The 22,908-nt window shown below is 35.2% G+C and overlaps 1 non-coding gene across 1 annotated transcript; it reads right to left on the reverse strand.

The window, feature by feature from the left end:
* Nucleotides 1-20,283: 20,283 nt before the first annotated feature.
* Nucleotides 20,284-20,390, reverse strand: LOC120268173. Its single transcript, XR_005538842.1, has one exon. It is a non-coding gene; the product is annotated as a small nucleolar RNA R71 (small nucleolar RNA).
* Nucleotides 20,391-22,908: the final 2,518 nt, after the last annotated feature.

The following is a 22,908-nucleotide window of genomic DNA, read 5'->3' on the forward strand; positions in this document are numbered from 1 at the left end:
CCTAAATACCCTCTAGGGTTTAGCTCTCCATAGAGCAAGTTACAAAACAATTAAAAGAGCAAAAATCTATTAAAGCTATGGAAATAAACCTCCTTGAATTCGTGATGATGGTCTTAATGGGTAGATTCAATGTCTTGATGGATTCATCTACGAAGCTAGGGCCACCAATGGCTTCCTTGATGCTATGACGGAGGAGAAATTGATCAAAGTTGGTGAAGAAATGCACCCAAAGTCACAAAGACCTCATCTCCAAACTCTAGTTGCCTTAGCTCTTCAAAGCTGTGAAAAAAGTTAACCTAAAATTGGGCAAAGTGGCCTTTTATAATAAGAATCGGGACTCCACATGGGCTGCCACATGCCCATGTGGAAATTTCATATATGCTTCAACAGTGACTACTACAATAACTGCTATAGAACTTTCATAAACAGTACTTCCAAAACTCTACTTCTTTTGAGGCCACACTGCTTGACACATGCTTGTGTGGTATATTATGTGGCTTCTTATTGACTAAACACCATTGGGAAGGCTCTTGAAGTCCTCACACAAACTGGGACAGTGAAGATGTGACTGCTTTTGTGCCTTCAAACTCACAAATTAGCTTGAACTCTTTCAGTAGTTGGCACACACCCCATGTGTATGAACACAGCTTCGGTCTTAATCCTTATGTCGCATAAAAGACTCCCAAATAGTGTCTTCATGACCTATCTTTGTTTCCTTTTTCTCTCTAAAAGCCTTCACAACCCTATTTTCACAACGAAACACCAAATACAATTTATGAGCCATAAAACATGATAAAAGTGATGCTCAATGCATGTAAGACATATAAAGAAATATGTTCACTGAAGCATTTATCAATCGGTCGTCAAGTAATACCTTCTTTGAGTACGCAAAAGTCATATTCTACAGGGCTAAGAAATTACAATTACTCACTCATTGCTCATTATCTAACCTGGCAATCTAAAGATAATTTGAGTTTGAACTAAAAACAAAGTAATCTAAAATAAAAGCTAAAGACAGGTATAAGAATTCTAGGGAAAATCCAATGGGATAGGATATCCACAGATGTGGATTCCCTTAGGTTTGCCAATGTGATGAAGATAATAAACCTAAAATTACAATAGTAGTATAGAATAAGATCTCTCTAAGGTAGACTATCCCTAAATACCTTGTCGATTAGTGCTCCTAATCCAATACGAGAATTGATCGAAATCCCTTTCAAAGTGATTACTCATATGACTGCTTTATGCTTCGGGAATCTCTGGTTTAGGATTAAACCTAAGTCAGAGGGCTACCAATACCTAAATTTCTTGGAGTATCAACACAAAGAACCCTTTTCAATCTATGTATGACCTAGTAGAACAAAGTATTGTACTTACCAAGTGCAATTCAAGAATGAATTGTAGAGATCTCCGTATGTAATTCAAGACATGCAAAGAACCATAGATTGAATCTCAAACCAACTAATTGTATTAAAAATAAATCAATCATCCAACATAGTCATGTTCATCCCAAGGTTCACCAACATCTAGTGACCTTGGGAGTTTCGCTCAAAATAATTAAGATTCTAACAACATAAAGAGACGAAAGCACAAAGAAACCCATAATGCAAACTCTCTCTAAATGTGCGTTGGTGAACAAGAGAAGCACTCCGAAGGATTGCTGAAGAAGCCAATCCTAGTATGCCCAAAATGTGTATTTCTTAAGTGTGCGGTAGCCTTTTGTGGTCGTCGGAGTGATTCCGGTAACGGATTTTCCAATCCTCGTTTTCCCAATTGAAATAATGTCTTAGAACCCTAGAACTTCCTCTTTGCCTTTCACTTCTTTCCAAAAGTCCTTTCTTTCTCCTCTTGATGTCTATTTATGTTTCCCTAGTCCATACAGGGCACATACTGCCAGCACAAAGCCTGCATAGGCATAATAGAAGTCATTCCTGTGTCATACGACCTTCATTTAGGCTGTATACCACCCGTATGGCTCTCTGGTGCTTCCATGAGGGTTGCTATAGTACTATTATAGTCTCTCCTGTTCAACATTGAAATTCTCCCGAAACACATCCTTGGGCTTTAGATGTCCTTCCCATGCTAAGCATAAAACGGGCATTGATCCAATGAAAATCTATTCAAAGTGCAACAAGTGCATACATGAAAATATTTATATTTAGACACTTATCAATTGAGAAATTCTTACACATAGATCACCACAATTGAACAAAATTGGACATAGATTGTGGACCCCATCCCTTTATGCTTATTAATAATATTATTATATTTACTGTTAGTTTTATGTTTTCAGTTATTATTATTATTATTATTTGAAATCTAACCACGTCTCCTTCCATGATCTCATGCTCTTCACCTCCTTTTGATTTAGTATTTCCATTTAAGAAAAGTGAGACCTAGCATCCCTCCCCGGTTACAACGTGGTTTTGGTGACGAAAACGAGGAACTCACCTCCGTGGGTGCTTGGTTATGAGTGGAACCTTGATTTGACTCTCTTGTTCTCATAGTTAGGTTAATCTTATAGAAAGTCTTTGGTCTCAGATTCTATTCTGATCATCTTAAAATTTTATATCAGTCTGGACTAAAAGGAAATGACTGAGCCATCTATGCTTGTTATGTGAAGGATTTTATTTATTTGAGGATATGATTCAGGAATTCACTTTTATCATAGCAGAGATCCCTCTTTCATTTAGGAGATGTAGAGGCCGAAATTGGAGGAGATAAAAATACAGAATTTGTAGATCTTAATCTTAACTAGCTTAATGCAAAATTCCATATTTTCTACATGTGTATGATGTAAGTTACGGCCTTTAAATTTAGGTGATATGGATAAGATTTATGTGTGGACCTTGAATAGTTATTGATATTATTTATCACTTTAGAGTTTGAATTAGATATAGAATTATATAGGAAAGTTGTAGAAGTTGACATTATCTATTGATCTACAAAATATTTAAAATTATGCCTCTGTAATGTTTGAGTTACAGCCATATTACTATACTTGTGCTCAAATGACATTTCTATAGAAGGCATGAAGATTGGTTAGACAATTTCATTGTCTTAGATTTGGAATCAAAACGCATTCTCAATTAGAAATTTATTCCATTTTGAGTTGTTATCTTCTTGTAAAGTTTGATTTGATTTGAAGGTTTATACTGTGAGATATTCTTGTTAGGAAGGGTTTGTCTGAATTTTCTAATTTGCAAAATTAGATTTACTCAAATTCATGGTTTAAATTTTATAGATCTCAAAACTTTGTAAAATTTGGATATGTTATAGTCGTAGATGTTTGGTTTTCTTAGAAGGTAGAAATTCCTGATTTTGATGAGAATTAACAATGTTATGCCGTTTTCTATCATCAAGGGCATGATGGAGTTGTTTATTAGCCATTTGTGCTTGTAGCTTCATGGGTGTCATGAAATTCTTCTTGCATATCTTTGGTTATTTATTTTAAATTCTTATTTTCAGTAAATCTGATGGGGTTTCTTCCTAGTATAAGATTCCTCGAGAGAAGGTTATTGGTGTGAGTTAGAGTTTTTGGGCATTGGACAAGTAAGATCAACATAGAAATTCTGTATATATCATACACAAACTTTTCTTTTTTTGCACTCCCAAAATTTCTGGGGAAAATTCTATTATTATTTTTTATTTAATATTTTAATGGATTACATATGTGCTAGTTGATCATTTTGATGATTGATTTTGTTATGTTGTTTTAATTGAATTATTGTTGTCATATATTATCATTGACTTATTTTGATGCAATTGGAAATATTTTCATTAGAAAATGGGATCATCGAATTTTAGTATTTTTGCATTGACAACGATTTTGAACCTGACATACTTTTGACATAGAAACTTGCAGTCCCCGAATTAAGTTTGCACTAACCCTATCATTGGGGGTTAAACATTGACCGTGTCGACATGTAACCCTATTAAAAAACTATGGTTTAGCATCATTCTGTCAGTGGAGAATAACGACTTCTGGTAATCTGGCTTGGGCTACTAAGGGTAAACAAATAAACCCTGAAATTCTGACTCAGGTCACCAAGTTTAAATATATGAGTTATGATGTTTTGTTTTGGCATTAGTTATTAGGGGGACATATATTCCCATTCATTTTGATAAATTATATTTGTTTGAAATATTTTGATTTCTAGGTTTTATATCTGATAATTATTGTACGACGTCATTCTTAAGTATAATTTTGAAGTTTATGAAATTTTTATGTTATCCTAGTATTTTTAGTTGGTACTTAGTGGGTTGTCAAGCTCATAAATAGTTGTTTTATTCTTTTCAGATTAGGAGTATGTGTGAAGTGGATAGCTTAGTGGGTGTGAACAAGTAATATACCTATTCCTGGTATAGTTTGAGCTCAAATTTTTGTTTGTATTGTAAACTTTGAGTTTGTATTCAGTAAATTTGTATATTTCGGATTTTGACTTTCGGAATTTACAATTTTGTTAGATTGTATGTTCTATTTGAGATAGGTTCTGAGGCCTTGCGTGCCTATCGTGCTATATACTATGGGTGCGCAGCTGTTTGTTAGCGCACAAGGTCTAGCGAGCAAGGTTCGGGGCATGACATAGACCTAGAGGTAGAGGGTTGAGTGCCTCGATTCTCTTGATTAATGTTGCCATACATCCGGATTTCATCAAGTCCTCATGCAATCATAGGAACCTAGATTAGAGAAAAATCTCAATTTTGTTTCCTAGGGGATTAGTCACTAATCTCCTTGAGAAAAATATTAGTATAATTTAGGAAATGTGGGTTTAACCCTTTTCACAGGGTTCATAAAGCATTGATGCAGTCATACGTGTATATGCTAGGAACAAATTCCAGTCTAGCTGTGTAGAGGAATAGTTGATTATCACCTTAAGAAAGGGGTGTGTATATACTAGGAACAATTGTGGTCCAATTGATTCATCTTTTGTCCAATATCTTATTTTAGCACTTCATTAGATATCCTAGGGGGATTCCTTGTTCAAATACCTCCTTTTTCCAATTTACAGTGTTCTTTATAGCTTTTGATTAATTTTGTTTTTATTCATCATCTTTGTTTCTTATTGTCTAGATAATAAACAAATAACTAGTACTAAAACTACTTAGCATGCAATTGGCCCATGACAATCTCCTATTATACCATAACTCATTCCAAGGGTATCACAACTAACTTGCGACAATCTCGTATTATACTAAGAAGGAAAGTTAATAAAATACTCATCAAGATTGAGTTATTGGCACATGATATTGCTATAAATATTTAAAGACAAAGTTTAATTCCTTGCTAATCTCCTAGATATTTGAGAAATAATTAATAGTCAATTTTTCAAAATATATTAGCTGATTAAAGTCCCAAGCAAGATGACTATTAAATCCTGATATAAAATTAACACTAAAAACATGGTTAAAAATGGTAATAATGATCTGGGAAATAACACTGCAACACAAAAGGCGTATTGTGACATTTTTGAATCAACATTTTTGGTAAATATCACTAGAATTTATTAAAATAATTTGTAAGCAATAGTTGTAATAAATGTTGGTATACTTTGATTTGTTAATATATTTATAATGGCGTTTCTACTTATAGTCACAAAAGTTTTTGTTTTATGATTATTTTGAAGATTTTAGGGATGTTGAAAGAAATATCAATACAATATTATTTGTTAAGGTGCTTATTACGACCAATGTAAGAAATGTCACAATTCAATATGACTTTTATTGCATCAATTTGTTATGATATATTTGAAAATGCCATTTTAAGGTAGAATATATATATATAGATATATGCATCAGCATCGGCGGATGAAAAGGGGGGGCTATATGTATGCAATGACCTTCAAAGAGAGTTATGTGAAAGAAAAAACAAAAAGGGCCACCGCCCTCTGCCGCTCTAGATTTTGGAAAATTTCCCTCTGGTTCCCCTAATTTTTGTAAAATTATTTATATTGTTAGAAAAATTATTTATATATAAATATAAACTTCAAAGAGAGTTATATGAAAAAAAAACAAAAAAGGCCACTGCCCTCCTAGATTTTGGAAAATTTCTTTCTAGCCCCCTTAATTTTTGTAAAATTTTTTATATGGTTTAAAAAAATTATTTATATATAAATATAAATTTCAAAGGGAGTTATGTGGAAAAAAAATTAAAACCGTTTGTGAGACAGTGAGTAAGTAACCTATCTTCTCTCAATCTCCCTCCTTCGCTCCATGACCTATCCTCTCTTTTCCTCACTTTAGGTTTTGCCACCACCTTGCCATCACCGGCCGACTGTTCACGGTCCACGGCATAATGCTCTCCAAGACTCCAAAGGTATCATCTTGCTCTAGTTTTATTTGAATTTTGGGATCATGATTGATGATTTTTGTTAGATTTAGATAAAATATGTAGCATTTGTGGATGAATTAATCCTGAGATTGAGTTTGGATCCATTTGTTTGCTTATCCTTGAGGAGTTTTCATGGTGTCAGAGGATTGTTTTGGGGGATTTGAAGATGTGAGTCTTAGATAATTTGCTTAGTGAATTTGCTTAGGGTGATTTGTTCTTATATTTTGCTTCTTGTTGGTTATGAATTATAAGATCGGGTATTTAGGTTATGAATTATATTTTCTAATTAACATGAGTTTGATTATATTTAGAAAATTTTCATAATGGATCAGATAGTTCTCTTTGTTAGTTATATATTTTCTAACATATTTCTTTGTAACCTTTAATTATAATATTTATCTAATCAATTTCTATATTAATTAATTTAGATTATTCAAATGAAGAATCAAACAATTGATTCTAAGAAAAGAGGCTCTCCTAGTAGTTCATCTACTCCATTAAATTTATTTGAGTCTTCAAGTGAAATTATTGTGCATTAGGAAGAATTAGCAACTAAAGCTCCTCGATTAGCTAAAAAGAAGATGACCTAGATTCTTTGGAAAGTGATCCTGGAAAGCGCCCACCAATTTGGAGTTATCCAATCCACCAACAAGATGAAATTCGGCGTACTTACATCAAAGCCGGTCCTTTTCAACATATAATGTCAGAATATCCTTTAGATGAAAAAACTCATCATCGTTTTGTCAGAATATCATTGTTGATGAAGCAAGAGATGAAACCAAAATGGAGCAAATGGCCATTGTCTTGAGATTTGTTAATAAAGTTGGACTTGTGAAGGAGCATTTTTTTTATTTGGTTCATGTTTCTGCACCACCTCACTAACTTTGAAGAAAGAAATATTTAGTGTTCTTCGACACAATCTCAATGTATCAGATATTCATGGGCAGGGATATGATGGAGCTAGTAATATGTGTGGAGAGTGGTATGGGTTACAAGCTCTTATCTCCTATGAGTGTCCTTACCCATATTATATACATTGTTTTTCTCATTGTCTTCAATTGGCTTTAGTAGCAGCATCTCAAGAGGTCATTCCAATCCATTAATTTTTTTTTTCTAAGTTAACTACTGTTGTTAATATAGTGGGATCTTCTTGCAAATGACATGATCAGTTACAAGCTAGTCAAGCGGTTAAAATTGAAAGACTTCTTTCTATTGATGAACTAGAAACCGATAAAGGTTTGAATCAAATAGGTAGTTTAAAATGAGCTGGGGATACTAAATGGGGTTCTCATTTGAGCTCTCTTCGAAGTTTGAGAATTATGTTTGAAGCTAATTGCATAGTGTTAAAGAACATAATATCTGATGGAGAAACCTACACTCAACGGGGAGATGCAGATGCAGCTTATGATGCAATTACCTCTTTGAATTTGTGTTCAATTTGCATCTTATGATTAAAATTATGGAAGTTACTCATGATCTTTGTCAAGATTTGCAACATAAGTCTCAATATATTATAAATGCCATTCATATTGTCTCTTCAACAAAAATAAAAATTCAAAGATTAAGAGATGATGGATGGGATCTTCTGTTTGAAAAAGTAAAGTCTTTTTGTCAGAAGCATGGAATAGATGTTCTTGACATGGGTGCTCCCTATACTTTAGGTTGAAGTCGATCTCACCTTCAAAGGATCCAATTACAATGGAACATCATTTACGTGTTGATATTTTTTATGCAACAATTGATTCTCAATTGCAAGATCTGAATGAAAAGTTTAAAGAAGATATGGTAGAATTTCTTGTGCTCTGTTCTACTCTGGATCCTCTAGATGACTAAAAATCATTCAATATTGATAATATATGTAAGCTTGCAAAGAAATTTTATCTTGTAGACTTTTCAGAACAAGAGAAATTGCATTTGAGATATCAATTAGAACATTTTGAGCTTGATATTCATTGGCACTCAGCTTTGCAGAATTTGTCTTCAATCTCTGAGTTATACCAAGGATTGATGAAGACAGGAAAGTGAAGCATTTACCCTCTTATAGATAAATTAGTTCCACTCGTGTTGACTCTTCCTATTTCTACAGCTACTATTGAGCATGCATTTTTCGCTATGAAAATTTTGAAAAAAAAAAACTTTGAAATAAAATGGAAGATGATTATTTGGGGAGTTATTTGATTATATATATTGAAAAGGAAATTGTGCAAATGTACGATGATGATTCAATTATATACGATTTTTGTAACATGAAAGAAAAAAGGTGACAATTTAAAATGCCCAACTTATTCAAATAAGTGAGTTGTGTCTATATTTTATTTATTTATTGTAGTTCATGCAAACTTATATATATATATATATATATATATATATAATTGTGGTTTAATTAGTTTTCTTTCTTTTGATCAGATGGTAGAAGTCTAAAAGATTGCGTTATTATTTGGAGTTCAATATTTTGGTATTACAAGTTGGAAACATCATGCAATTATCAAAGTTATAATCTTAAACTTTAATTTTATTTGTATTTGAAATCATAAATATATAGTAGTGTATATTAGTATTTGTGAACTAGGATTGACAAATGGTGTTGTGTAAATAAATACTTGCTATTAGCTTTGTTATGTTTCTTTTGATTGAATTATCCGGATTAAGTACAAAATTTCCTTTAATGTGAGATAAATATTGCAACCATAATCTTTGGTCTATTCTTTGTATAGAAAATTTGAATTTTGAGACTACCATATCAAGCTTGTGAGCAATATTTGTCGTATTAGACAATGACTATAGAAGTTCGCCTCCCCTAAGTTTAATTTCTAGATCTCCCACTGTATATATATTTACTTTTTAAAAAAATATAAAAGATAATTTGAAATTGAAGAAAAAAAATGCTGTATTTGAGAAAAAAAAAATAAAAACGACAATATTTTTTTAACAGTGCCAAAAATTAAGCTACATTTTTTTTTACGAGCACCAAAATCTACGCAACTTATATATTCAAGATCTATAAGACAAGAAAAAAAATTTTAAAAGTGCAAAAGACCAAAACTAAAGTTATTGTCAGGAGATAAAGTATGTATCTCAATGTTTTTTATTCCATAGTATTTTTTAGCACTGTTTTTCTTTGGCTTTTCTCCTTGTTGACATGATGGTGGGGTGGTCATGATATGATGGGATGGTCGACATGGCATGGATCTCATTAAGGTGTCAATCCTTGAAATCGCCCTTTAGTTTTTTTATTTAACCTTGGTTTTATTGAAGTTTTACAATTTGTCCCTTTTTTAATTTTTAATTTTTTTATAAGGTTCTTGCTATACTTAAATGAGATACACATTGCTTTGGTGAAGTTTTATAATTTGTACCTTTTTAATTTTTATTTGTATAGGGTTCTCATTATAGTTATGATACACACATAGCTTTGTTGAAGTTTTATATTTCATATTTTTTTTCTAAGTTCAATTTTTTTTAAGGGTTCTTATTATAGTTATGACAGACAGATAGATAAACTTAAACAAATTATATATTCTTCTTTTATAGAAAAATAGTTTATTTATATTCTTTTTCATGCTAATTATATATCCTCTACATAGTTTTTTTATATTTCAAATTATTGTTGATTCCAATATATCATATATGTTTATATTTAATTTGATTTAATTTTTATTGTTATATTATCTTTGTTTTATTAAATATAATAATTATTGTAGGCTAGACATGTTGGAAGTAGTATTTTCAATTAGCCACTACTTGTCAATTTCATTATAGCGATAATGATCCCTTTGATCGAATTTTTATAATATTATCTTAATTAAATTTTCAAATTGTTAAAATTATAATTATATTATTTATTTATCAAATTTTATTTATTAATTGATTTAGATACCCACCGATATATTTGTATGTTTTCTTCTACAAATGAGAGACCATCATGATAAATTTAAAACTAATTTTAACGATTGAAGTCTTAGCTTTATTACAATGCTTGAAGTTATTTTTTTGAGATTTGAAGATCATGCTGACATTATTTTAATTAGTGGTTTAGTGCTAGGTGGGATTTTTAAAATTTTTTTATGACTTTTTTGTTAAATTATGTAAATTAATTTTACAGAATTTAAATTTTATCTCATATTTAACTATTAAATTGTTTGTAAATAATATTTAAATTAGTATTGTGAAAAATTATATAATATTTTTTCAACACTTGCGAATGTTGTATTTCGTTGTTGTCCACAAATGCTACATTGTTAAAACAACATTTACTAAATGTTGATATAAGACTTTTAAGAGACACTTAACAAATGTTACTAAATAATTCTTTGTACCAACATTTATAAATGACATTTGATTTTAAAATTAGATATGGTGAATAATATCTACCAATATTTACAAATATCGAATTAAATTGGTATTCATAATTGCAATTTTGCTAAACTAAAGTTTATAAAAGATTAATATAAGTAATTTAAGAGACCTTTAACAAATGTTACTATATAATCTCTATAACAACAACTAGAAATGTTGCAATATTTCAAAATTAAGGTGATAAAAACTTGTGTCAACATCTACACATGTTGCACAAAATTAAAAAGAAAAAACAAATTGTTCCTCAAACCATAAATAAATGTTGGAATAAAATCCATATTGAGACTATTTACAAATGTTGGGAAAATATTACAATAAATGTTGGAATATATAGGTACCAAAGGTTCTTAGAAATGGCACAATAAAGTATATCGACTGTGGCAATTGCAACATATAATCGGCATTTGTCATAAAAGTCGGTATAGAGCTATTCTAATGGTTTTTTCTATTTTATGACATATGACAAATGTCACAAAAACCCATTTTTTTATTTCTCATTCGAATGAGAAATAAATATTAAAGTAGCAGATCATCCTATCTTACCTTTCTAGATAATTGAATGTAACAACTTCATTACCCATTGATCAAGAAAGAAAATCATGTTGAAAAGCTTGTCCTAATCTAATAGATCTAATTACCATGGAATCCTTATCCTAAGAGGTCTAAATAGGAAGGAAACCCATTATAGTGTGAACCGCAAGAATGGCATTCCACTTAAGAGTATCATATGCCATGTGAATGTTGATTTCAATTAACAGCGTAAGGGGGGAATCAGAGTTGTAGCCAACGGAATTTGTCATCTAAATAGGTATTAAAAAGTTTCTTAAGAGTTGAGTGCCCAATAACAAACCCACTTGCTCAATGCTAATCAAGGGCAGATTAAGCCTTTTAAGTCTATTAGAAACAATGTTGGAAATAATTTGATAAGAAATATTACAAAAGAATTTATTGTGAAAATCAGAGATACGAATGCTTGAAATTATCCTACTATGGAATACAACAAATTAAAGTTTGAAAAGATGATTTAGGAAGAAATAAAGGAATCACATAAGAAATACTCTACTTCACATAATAAAACATCCCTAATATCATGCCACAATATTTTCAAAATTCAACATTAAGCTCATTACGTCATAAGCTTTTGCCAAAAAAAAAAACAAATAGTCCTACATGCCTCCACTTTGGTAATATGAGATGTCAGTAATTACCTATCCAACTAGAAAATTGTTTGAGATTTCCAAAATATATGTGTTCATTTTCAAAAGGTATTTGAAAATAGGATGGCATTTGACTAGGCATGTCCATTCAATGTAAATAACTACTCAATCAAGAGATATCTTCTTAATATTTAAAATACATATTTAATAGTTGAGATTAATTAATTAGTCAACATAACTCAAATGGAAAGGTGCTTTACATAGGTGGTGTTATCTTAAATAGTTATAACCACTGGTCGTGTTCTCTCAAATGGGTTTATACAAATAATAAGGGTCAAGAAAACATTGCAGCATTTCTCCTTCTCTGTAGTTGCCTGAACAGTTCCACCAATTCGCTATAGAAAGTTAGAAAAGAAATTAGATAACTATATAGTTTCTTAAGTTGTAAAATTTTGTTAGTGCAATATGGAATTTAATATTAGCCTTAAATATTGTATTTTCTTAGACTATTCATGTTACCTCTTGCATATAGTTTGATGGGTTGAGTCAAGTCTTACAAAAGTGATAATGTACCTTGAAGCCTTCTAGATAACTATTCATGTAAAAGGTTCAATTCTAAGAAAAAGAAGAAAATCTTTGTTGGCCTTATAAGAAGAGGAAAGTGTACTATTAAACAAGAAGGATCAAAGATTGGAGAACAAGAAAAGTACATTTATTAAATTTAATATTGATTCAAGTACTTAATAATAGAAATAAATGGAAAATCATCTAGAAGTGTCAAATGAAACTTTGAAAGTAGCGAAAAAAATTAGAGAACCTTTAGATGTCCCAATAATACCTAAGAATAAGAATATATCTTTTGATATCATGACATTTACGGAAAGCATTCCCAAACTCATCTATGATAGAATGGATCATACTCTTATGATTGTGAATTTTAGCATACATTATGAAGGAAAGTAGAGTTTTGATCTACCTCTTAGAGCCTTAGCAAACCTAGCTCTAGAATGATCATGAAGAGCATGAAGACGGAAAGGCTCATGAGAATTAGGATTAGAGAATTCGACACCTCAAGAAGAGTAATAGCATATTTAGAAATAGCCAACATGTTTATAAAGTATGAAAATAACACAAATACTTTAGTGAAAAATTAAATTAACTAAAAGTAACGTTTGCATTTTGAGTTTATTACATGTTTTTTTTTTAAGTTGATCTTATGATGCATTTTAAGCACGGTGAAAGGAAATCCATTGGTTTCTCAACATTTATCATAAAATTTCTATACAATTGTTATAAAGTAGGTGAATTCTATTCATTTGTAGATTCTCATTATCGTCAACCCAATATAAAAAATTATGCTAATTAGAGATGGTGCACTTCACCCTAACAATTGCAGGACATTGAAGCAGCCATCATTCACAAATAACCTCAAGCATATACTCTATTAGAGCTGGAAGTCTAAGTTGGCGTTATTTAATAGGCAAGCAGCTGACGTGGCAAAAGCGGTGACATGGCAAATGACTAGACGTGTGATGATGAAGATATGAAGACTAGAAGATCATGGTAGGAGCTTATGATTGAAGGATTTCTCTCAATACACCATATGGAGAAAATCTATTAGAAAGTATATCTTTGCAAAGAGCATCAAGGTGAAAGAAGCTCTCTTGAAAAGCAAGTTTATCTTAGATGTGATTTAATCTATCTTTGGTAAGGCCCAAGATGATGAAACTATCTCTGGTAAACTCTTTTCTCATAAGAGGTTTATTTCTAAAGAGAGGAATAATCTATTGTTGGCAAGAATAAAGATCATCACTTGAAGACCGAGGATTACATAGAACTTAGTTTGGTGTGAAGCTATTTAAAGACACAAACTAAGAAAGGCAAGGACAAGCTAACATGATTCTCAAGATCATAATTAAACAATGTCATTTGAAAAAAAGATCCAAAGCTATTTGTGGGTGAAGTATTTGAAGACATAATTTATTCAAAAACACAAGACAGCTATGGCAAGATTTGATAGAAGATTGAAGACCCAAGCTTGGATGAATGAAGATCATGCTTGGAAGATATTGAAGAGCTAAACTTGGATAAGAGGAGATCAAGTTTAGTAACAATATATTGAAGAACAAACTTAGATGAATGAAAATCAAGTTTGAAGATTTTGAGAAGACCAAACTTGTACCAAGTTTGGAAAGAAGATTGGGGGGATCTTTGGAGTCCATCTTTGGTGAGATGGATTCGCACCTGGGTGGGTGTGACCCTCGAGAAAGGGACCTGCTAAGATAACATGAGGAAAGAGGCTAGTTCAGGGGGAGTGGATTGCACCAATGTGAACTGGAGCAACCAAGAGGGTTAAAGGTGTCACAAGTCATGTTGCAACGGGAGTTGAAACTCAGTCAGGATCAGTAGGTGGGCCGTTTGCAAGCTCAGTTGCAAGTGGAGTTACAACATCTAACTTTGGAAGATGTCCAAGTTAGGAAGCCGCTAAGAATCTAAAAGAAAAAAATATTTTGGATGCAAGAACGTCCATATAAGATACCCTGCTTTAAGATTTAGGATGAGCCATGAGTGAGAGACCTTAGTGAGGGTGTTAAAGAGAGTAGGCATCCGGCATTCAAGAAAGGGTTATTCTTTGTCATTATGTAAGTGAGAGAGAGAGTGTGTTGTACTCATCATTCTTTACCTCTTTTAGTGGATTGTTCTCTTTGTGCTTGGGGCCCTAGACATAAGTAAGGTTGTGCCGAATTAGGTAACCAATTTGTGTGTCTCCTTTTTCTTGCATGTTTGTCGTTGAATCTATGGCAATTCCAACACTGTCGCTTAGTTCCTGCTAATCTTGTACGTGACACATTGGCAGAAGGTAATAAACTCGCTGTCCACTAGACTGGCTCGGTGGAACCCTGAAGAAACCAACTGAAGGTGCACTAGCAGATGAACTCTCATTTCTGCTCTTCTTTGAAGGTTGACTCATCTCTGCACTTCTTCTCTTACTCATGCTCTCTCGGACTTGTCTGCCCTTTAGAACCAACTTTTCTGCTCGAATGGCTAACTGCACTACCTCCTTAAAACTCTAGTTTCCTGTGATTGACATCGTCTCCCTGACGTTAAGGTTCAACCCTGCCTCAAACTTTGAACATAAAACCTCCTTATAACCCACCAGCTCAAGTACAAAATTTGCTATGTCCTTTAGCTCTGTCTCAAAATCCATCACAAATCTGCCACCCTGGCTCAAGTAAATGAACTCCTGCCTCTTCTGGTCTCTATGGAAACAAGTGCAGTACTCCTCATCAAACTCCTTCTAAAAATCTAATTAAATCAAAGCAACTCAAGAATGGATTTTCAGACTATCCCACCAAACTCTAGCACTGCCCTCAAGCAACGTCGTAGTGACCTTGAGCCTTAACTTCTCTTTTAGAATCATGTTGTCTAAAGTGGCTATCACTCTCTTCAACCACTCTTTGGCCACCATAGCATCACTCATGCCATCAAAGGAACTACAACACAACTGTCGGGCTTCATTTAGGAGCTTGGACAGGAATAAGCTCTAAGTGGACCTTTTGTCCTCTGTAGGGACTCGGGGAACTAACTGCTTTTGAGCCAATGTTTAAATAGGTGGCTGTGTAGTTAGTATAGACCCTCTATACATGCTCCAAAAGCTCATGAAGTCTCTGAACTCCTGATAAGTCGGTTGTCTATCCTGGCTGTCCCAATAGGCTTTGAAAGCCTACATCGCCTTTAGGGATGGAGTGTGCACATGGAGTATACACTAACGCTGCTATGGCATGTGCATGCCCCAATGAGGCAACCTGTTTAGGAAGCGAAGGAGCAGTAGGCACTCCACGCTGTCCATCTCTAGGCGATAGAGCAGTAGGCTCAACAGTAGGAGCAACTGCTCCACTGCGTGTGCGCTAGCATCGTGCTGGAGTTTTCACTGAAAAAGACTCCAAGACAACTTTCAAATTCAATTCCTATATGCAATAATGCTACACATTCAATTCTTACTAGATCCACTATCCTCAGTAGAGAGTTCTGTCCCTTTAAGAGCTTGGACATAAACAAGCTCTGATTAGACCTACTGCCCTCTGTAGGGACTCAGGGAACCGACTGCATCTGAGCCGGTACTGAAATAGGTGGCTGCGCAGTCAGTACAGACCCTCCATTCATGCTCCAAAAGCTTATGAAGTATCTGAACTCTTGATAAGTTGGATGTCTACCCTGACTGTCCCAATAGGTTCTAAAGGCCTGCATCGCCTTTGAGGACAGAGCTAACTCTAGCGCTGGGGCCTAGGGCACCAGCTCAGGTACAATTAGAGCGTGTACTGACGCTACTATGGTAGGTGCATGCCCCAATGAGGTAACCAGCCTAGGTGGTGAACGAGAGGACGGTAGAGATGGCATTCCACGCCATCGACCTCTAAGAGGTGTAGCAGTATGCTCAACAGAAGGAGCAACTGCTCCACTGCGTGCGCAAGTGTGTCGTGCTGGCATTTTCACTGAAAAAGACTCCAAGACAACTTTCAAATTCAATTCCTACATGAAACAATGCTAAACGCTCAACTCTTACTGGATCCACTAGTTACTAAAGTAAATAGTCAAAGATAATAATAGGGTACATCTATAAGTCTAAACCAATAGCTCTTATTGGACATGAAAACCACCGTGACAATCCCGAGGAGGAACACCCCACCACTAAACACTCAAGACACCGCTAGGCTAAACAACAACCTGGAAACACAATATCTGACACAGATATAGAAGTACACTGATACACACAGAAATGGTAACAACAACAATAATAAACGGAAATAAGGAGGTTCACAAATGCACAAGGGAGCAACAATAACAACAGTACACAGCTGATACACCAAGAATTTAAGAGTTGTTTAGATACAAAACCTTGCAACAAGGTTTACTACACACTAGTGGATCCATAAGTCAAACAATATGTCCATAATAAAAAATAAACATAAATGAACTAAAACGATACCCAGAAGATAGAACAATAGAAAATGCTCATCACGCCGCCATACAACCGCATCTACTACTGACAAAAGACTGGGAAGAGGAAAAAGGGGTGAGCAACATGTTACTTAGTGAGAGGAGGTTAGCACAACTCTAATAGTAATATACCACAATAATAACATCAAACTCCAAAATGATACTTTACTATTAAAATAGCTAGTTTAGAGCATGAATACATATAATAGCAAACTTTAATGCAATATAACAAGAAAGATAGAATAAAAGGCCATTATATCTCGATTAGGGTTTTAAAATATCAAAGTGTAAAAATATTGAATATTGAGTTCAAAATTATGAAAATAAGCTAATCATGAAGCAAAGCTTCCACAATAAACATGTAAATCAAAATAGTTTCTAATTATAAGTATAACAAAGTAAATAACATGAGTTTCACAATAAGTAAACATAATACTAGTGCCAAATCGAATTTATGGGAGACTGCCCTCCTAAAAGCAACAGCTGGCCTTCGCTCGCTCACCACAAATTCAAGATGACACTACAAAAGAAACAATGGGAATAAATCTGAAACCCAAAATAAAACAACATCCAACACTCACCCAGCATAAGGTGGTATAGAAACCTTCCTAAACCTTCATAAAGTGGTAATAGAGTCATTCTTAATAGTCCCACTGACTAAGTTGATGATTTCTCTTCCTCGCAAGCTAATCCTTGGCATACTCTTTGCCTTGAGCCAAAGCTTCTTCTCCTTGTCAAAGCACAACAAACAGCGTTAAAGATTAATACAAAAACCAAGCAAGAAACCATAGGTTCCTTCTACCAAACAACCCTAATCCACTCTAGGGCTTGATTAACTAAACCTCAGGTTACTAGTCAAGTTCTGGAGGGTTAGGTCTCCCTATATGCTAAAGAAATCAAGAAAACAAGGAAAACTCAGTGATAAGTGCTTGTGTATTAGTAATACGAAGTATTCTTTTTTTACAATGAGCATTACTTTTCTCAAATTTTATTGCTAATACATGTGTATTTGTGTTACTTTTGTGCATATAGGGTTGTGGAGACAATAATGGAAGAAAATAGGCAAAGTAGATCGTGGAGGCACTTTGTTAATGAAATCGTGGAGAGAACAAACGTGAAGACACAAGTTGTGCTCAAAGACATGTGATTGTGTGCCAACCTCCGTTGTGCTCAAGTGAATATTCAAATTGGAGGGGCACAAAGGCAGTCACACTCATGTGTTCTGAATTGTTCAATGCTTGCAAGATTGTCATCAAATGTGTTTTTATTTGAAGATGCAACGCGTTCTACAGCATGGACGTGTGCCCATTTATGTTGCCTCAATGAAAAGTACGGATTCGGGAGTATTTTGGTGGAGTACTGTAGAAGATTGTTATAGAAAATCACTGTTGCAATTTACTATATCAGTTACTGTTCATAGGCCGCTGAAAAATGAATTTTTACAGATTCACACGGGCCTGTGGAAATTCCACATGCCCGTGTGGATGCCCGGTTCCAGCCCATGTTAGTCAAGATTTCAGCCCGATTTAGGGATCCTTCTTTCCATCCTTTGGCCTATCTTTCTCATCTTTGGAGGCGCTCGCGGCTAGGGTTTGGAGAAACTTTGGCAATGCTTTTGTAGTGGTTCTACGGCCTTCAACACCTCGTTCCTTTAGAAGATAGTTATTGGGGGAGCTTTCGTCGGCATCGATTCAGCGAGATGTGCCCTATGCTTGACAAGGTAACCTTTGAAGAAGACGAGGCTACTCCACAAGACCATCGACACAAATACCAATGGGGTTTTAATTATGGATTGCATGCTTTTACTTTCGATTTCATTATTGATTGTATCTTGCTCCATGGAGAGCTAAACCCCTAGTGGGTACTTGGACTTGTAAACCCTAGGATGTTATTGTTTCTTTTAGCTTTCTATTATGTTTCTTTAATTGATGTCTTTAATTGAGTTCCAATCTTGAATGCTTGTTGAATGGTTTTCCCTTAGAGTGACACTAGGGTTGAGAACCTATATTGGTAATCCTTGTGAGTGAGTAACACACTATAAGGGATAGACAAAGCATGATTGGAGAGGGTCGAGAGGGTGAGTTGAGAGGTAGCAGAACGTCACCTTTCCCCTCCAATGTGATTTATCCTTCCTCCGTGTTCCAAGAGTTCTTTGTGTCACAATAGAGTGAAGTGCTAAGAGAGGAACTCCGCTGGGGCTTAGTTACGCAAGCAATAGAGTGAAGCGTTGAAGTAATCGTTAGTGCTGGGGCTTAATTGTGACTAGGGGTCTTTCGCCTGGACCAAAGGGTTAGATCTATATTAGGAAATAGGGTTTATCACTTGGAATCCCTAGAACTTTAAGAAACATTACACAGTGTGAGGTGTCAAGATTGAGCGATTTCTCCGCCGAGGCATAGTGTAGGGTTAGTCATGGTTGACCTTGGGTTTGGGACAGTATGTTTTAGGATTTTCACGACTCATTAAGTGTTTAGTTTTAGGAGATACAATAGTTGATTTTGTACTTGAAGCAATAGTCCTAGGGGGAGTAATGTTTGGGTGCCCCACTTTCTGTTGATTGCCTCTCCTATCTTTATTTATGCCTCCTTCTTCTTTTCTTATTTCTATTTTCATTGATATTGTTCGCACCACTATCGATCCATCTTCACTATAGTTAAATAGAAATCCTTGTGTTTCTGATCACTATTCCCTATGGATAGGACTGCCCACTCACCAAGGTATTATTACTTCGACAAACCTGTGTACTTGCGGTACACATGCAAAGGGCGTTGTCAAGTTTTTGGCGCCGTTGCCGGGTAGTAGCCATTTTAGAAAAACTTTGTACTTTACTATTTTAGCTATTCACCATTTATTCTATTTCCCACTTTCTTATTCTTCCATCGTTGTGATTTATTTTTCTTTCTTTGGTTACAGCTCCAGGTTATGACCCAAGGGAACCCTTCAACATTGGTTAAAGGTGATCCTGAACTTGAATGAACACTTCATAGAAAGGGAAAGACCCTGTGCAAGAACAGACAAATCAAGCTAAGGTAGAAGGTGAAGGGTCAGATATGGCAGAACAAGAATGAGCAGTAGAGGACACTGTCAGATGATGCCAGACCTATAATTCTTGGCACACAATTTGGCATTGTGTGGCCTCCGATTACTACTCAAAATTTTGAGCTCGAGCCAGCATTCATCCAAATGTTACAGCAGTCGGGACAGTTAAATGGTTTGGCCAATGAGAATCCAAACAATCACATAGAGAACTTCTTGGAATTGTGCGACATGCTCAAGATAAATGGTGTTACGGATGATGCTATGAAGTTAAGGGCCTTCTCATATTCCTTGTAAGGGAGAGCTAAGCAATGGCTTCATTCATTACGTACAACATCGATCACTACATGGGAGGAGATTGTAGAAGCTTTCCTTGCTTGATATTTCCCTACCGGAAAATCTGCGAAGCTTAGGAATAAAATATCCTTTTTTGTGCAAATAGAATTAGAGTCTCTATTTGAGACATGGGATAGGTTCAAGGAGCTCCTGTGGAAATGTCCTCAACATGGGTTCCCCGAGTGGATAATTATTCAGACTTTCTATAATGGGTTGAAACCAAGCACGAAGCAGTTACTTGATGCTGCAGCAGGAGGTACCTTAGGGAGCAAGACCCCGGAAGAAGCCCGGCATCTCATTGAGGAAATAGCTATGAATAGTTATCAGATCAGTGGAACACAAGGGACAGAAAGAAGGTAGCCGGATATCATGAGAATTTGAGTCATTGAGCAAGAAGTTAGATGCTCTAACTTCTCCTAGAATGACGGCCTTGACTAGTTGTACTGGGTGTGGGGGCGGACATGCTTCATCTGATTGTCCAATTTCTATTAGTGGTACATCCTCGGTAGAACAAGTGGACTTTGTGGGTAATGCAATGAGAAACCAACCTAATCCATATAGAAATACCTACAATTCGGGTTGGAGGAGCTACCCAAATCTTTCATGGAGTAATCAAGGGCAACAAAAGATGATGGCACCACCCAGTTTCCAACAACAACAACAACAAGCCTCAAATATGGAGAATCGAGTTTTAGGGTTGGAGAACAGGATGACTGATCTAGAGAAGGCTTTGACCAAGTTCATTGCATCATCGGATACAAGATTTCAGTCGATTGAAGCCACACTTCGCAACCACACCGCGTCATTGCATAATTTGGAGAATCAAGTGGGACAAATTGTGAAGTCATTATCGGAGAGTTCTCAAGGAAGCTTGCCTAGTAACACCAAAACCAATCCGAGAGAATATGTGAGGGCAATCACTTTGAGAAGTAGTCGTGAGGTTGTGGATAGGCTTTCAGGTGAAAAGACCGATATTGAAGCACTGAGGTCGTGGAGGTTGAGGAGAGAACAAAAGGAAAAGAGGTGGCATCACCACCTTACAAGCCAAGAATCCCTTATTTTTCAAGATTGAAGAATGACCAAAATGATTAGCAATAGAAGAAGTTCTTGGGGTTATTCAAGCAGTTGCACATCAACATCCCGTTTGTGGAGGCGTTGTCTTAAATGCCTCATTATGCAAAGTTTCTCAAGGACCTCTTGACCAACAAGAGGAAGTTGGAGGAGAGTACATCTGTGATTCTAGATGCTTTATATTCGGCGGTGTTACAAAAGAATATGCTAAACAAGAAGAAGGGCCCAGGAAGTTTATCATTCCGTGCAACATTGATAATATGGGTGAAGAAAAGGCATTGGCAGACCTAGGGGCTAGCATCAATGTGTCATGCCTTATACATTCTTCCAAAAGCTAGGCTTGGGAGAGCCTAGGCCCACTCAGATGACATTATAATTGGCGGACCAAATGGTTAGACATCCAAGGGGCATCATTGAAGACGTACTTGTGAAGGTCGATAAGTACATATTTACTATAGATTTTGTAGTATTGGATGTTGATGAGGATGTCGATGTCCCGCTGATACTTAGGAGGTCGTTACTGTGCACTTCCAAGGCTCTTATTGACATGGATGGCGGGGAGTTGACCTTACGAGTTGGTGATGACAAGCTCACATTCCCCCTCGCCGAAGCCATGAGACATTCTCTCGACTTTGATGATACTCTTTACTTTCTTGACACTATCTATGAACTAATAGATGAATATGTACAGGAAATGATGAATATGGACCCATACGAGAGATTGCTAGACCAAGAAGTGGAGAATGAATACGTGATGACGCTTGGTCTATAGGAAAAGATACAACCTACCCCGGGGATCATGAAGAAGATGCTCCGGAAGATGAAGCATGCAAGGAGACGTCACAAGAAATGCCCTAAGGCTAATGGGGATGAGCAAGAACGGAGTAAGGGTGACGAACCCTTGTGCGGTAACAAACATGATAACTCCCCATCTATTGTAGCAAATCACTATAGCAGTTACTGTTCATAGGCCGTTGAAAAACCAAGTTCTGCAGATTCACAAGGGCGTGTGGAAGTTCCACACGCCCATGTGGATTCTCGATTCCAGCCCTATATAAAGCCGCGATTCAGCCCGATTTCAGAATTTTTCTTTCCATCTTTTGACAGGCTGGCTGCTAGAGTTTAGAGCGGTTTTGGCAAGGCTTTTGGAGTGGTTCTACGACTTTGACACTGAGTTTCTCTTGGAAGATAGTGATTGGGGGAGCTTTCATTATTTCCTTCTTTCATTTCTCTTGGAAGCTCTATCCTTATTTCCTTCTATGCTTTAATGGTTTATTTTTGCTTGAGGACAAGAAAAAGCTTAAGTGTGAGGAGTTTGATAAGTGCTTGTGTATTAGTAATATGAAGTATTCTTTTCTTACAATAAGCATTACTTTCATCAGATTTTATCCCTAATACATGTGTATTTGTGTTACTTTTGTGCATATAGGGTTGTGGAGACAATAATGGAAGAAAGTAGAGAAAGTAGATTATGGAGGCACTTTGTTAATGAAATCTTGGAGAAAACATACGTGAAGATACAAGTTGTGCTCAAAGACATGTGAGTGTGTGCCAACCTACGTTGTGCTCAAGTGAATATGCAATTGGAGGGGCACAAAGACAGATACACTCATGTGTTCCGAC

Source organism: Dioscorea cayenensis, chromosome 8, assembly GCF_009730915.1.
Source record: "Dioscorea cayenensis subsp. rotundata cultivar TDr96_F1 chromosome 8, TDr96_F1_v2_PseudoChromosome.rev07_lg8_w22 25.fasta, whole genome shotgun sequence".
NCBI classification, from domain to species: domain Eukaryota; kingdom Viridiplantae; phylum Streptophyta; class Magnoliopsida; order Dioscoreales; family Dioscoreaceae; genus Dioscorea; species Dioscorea cayenensis.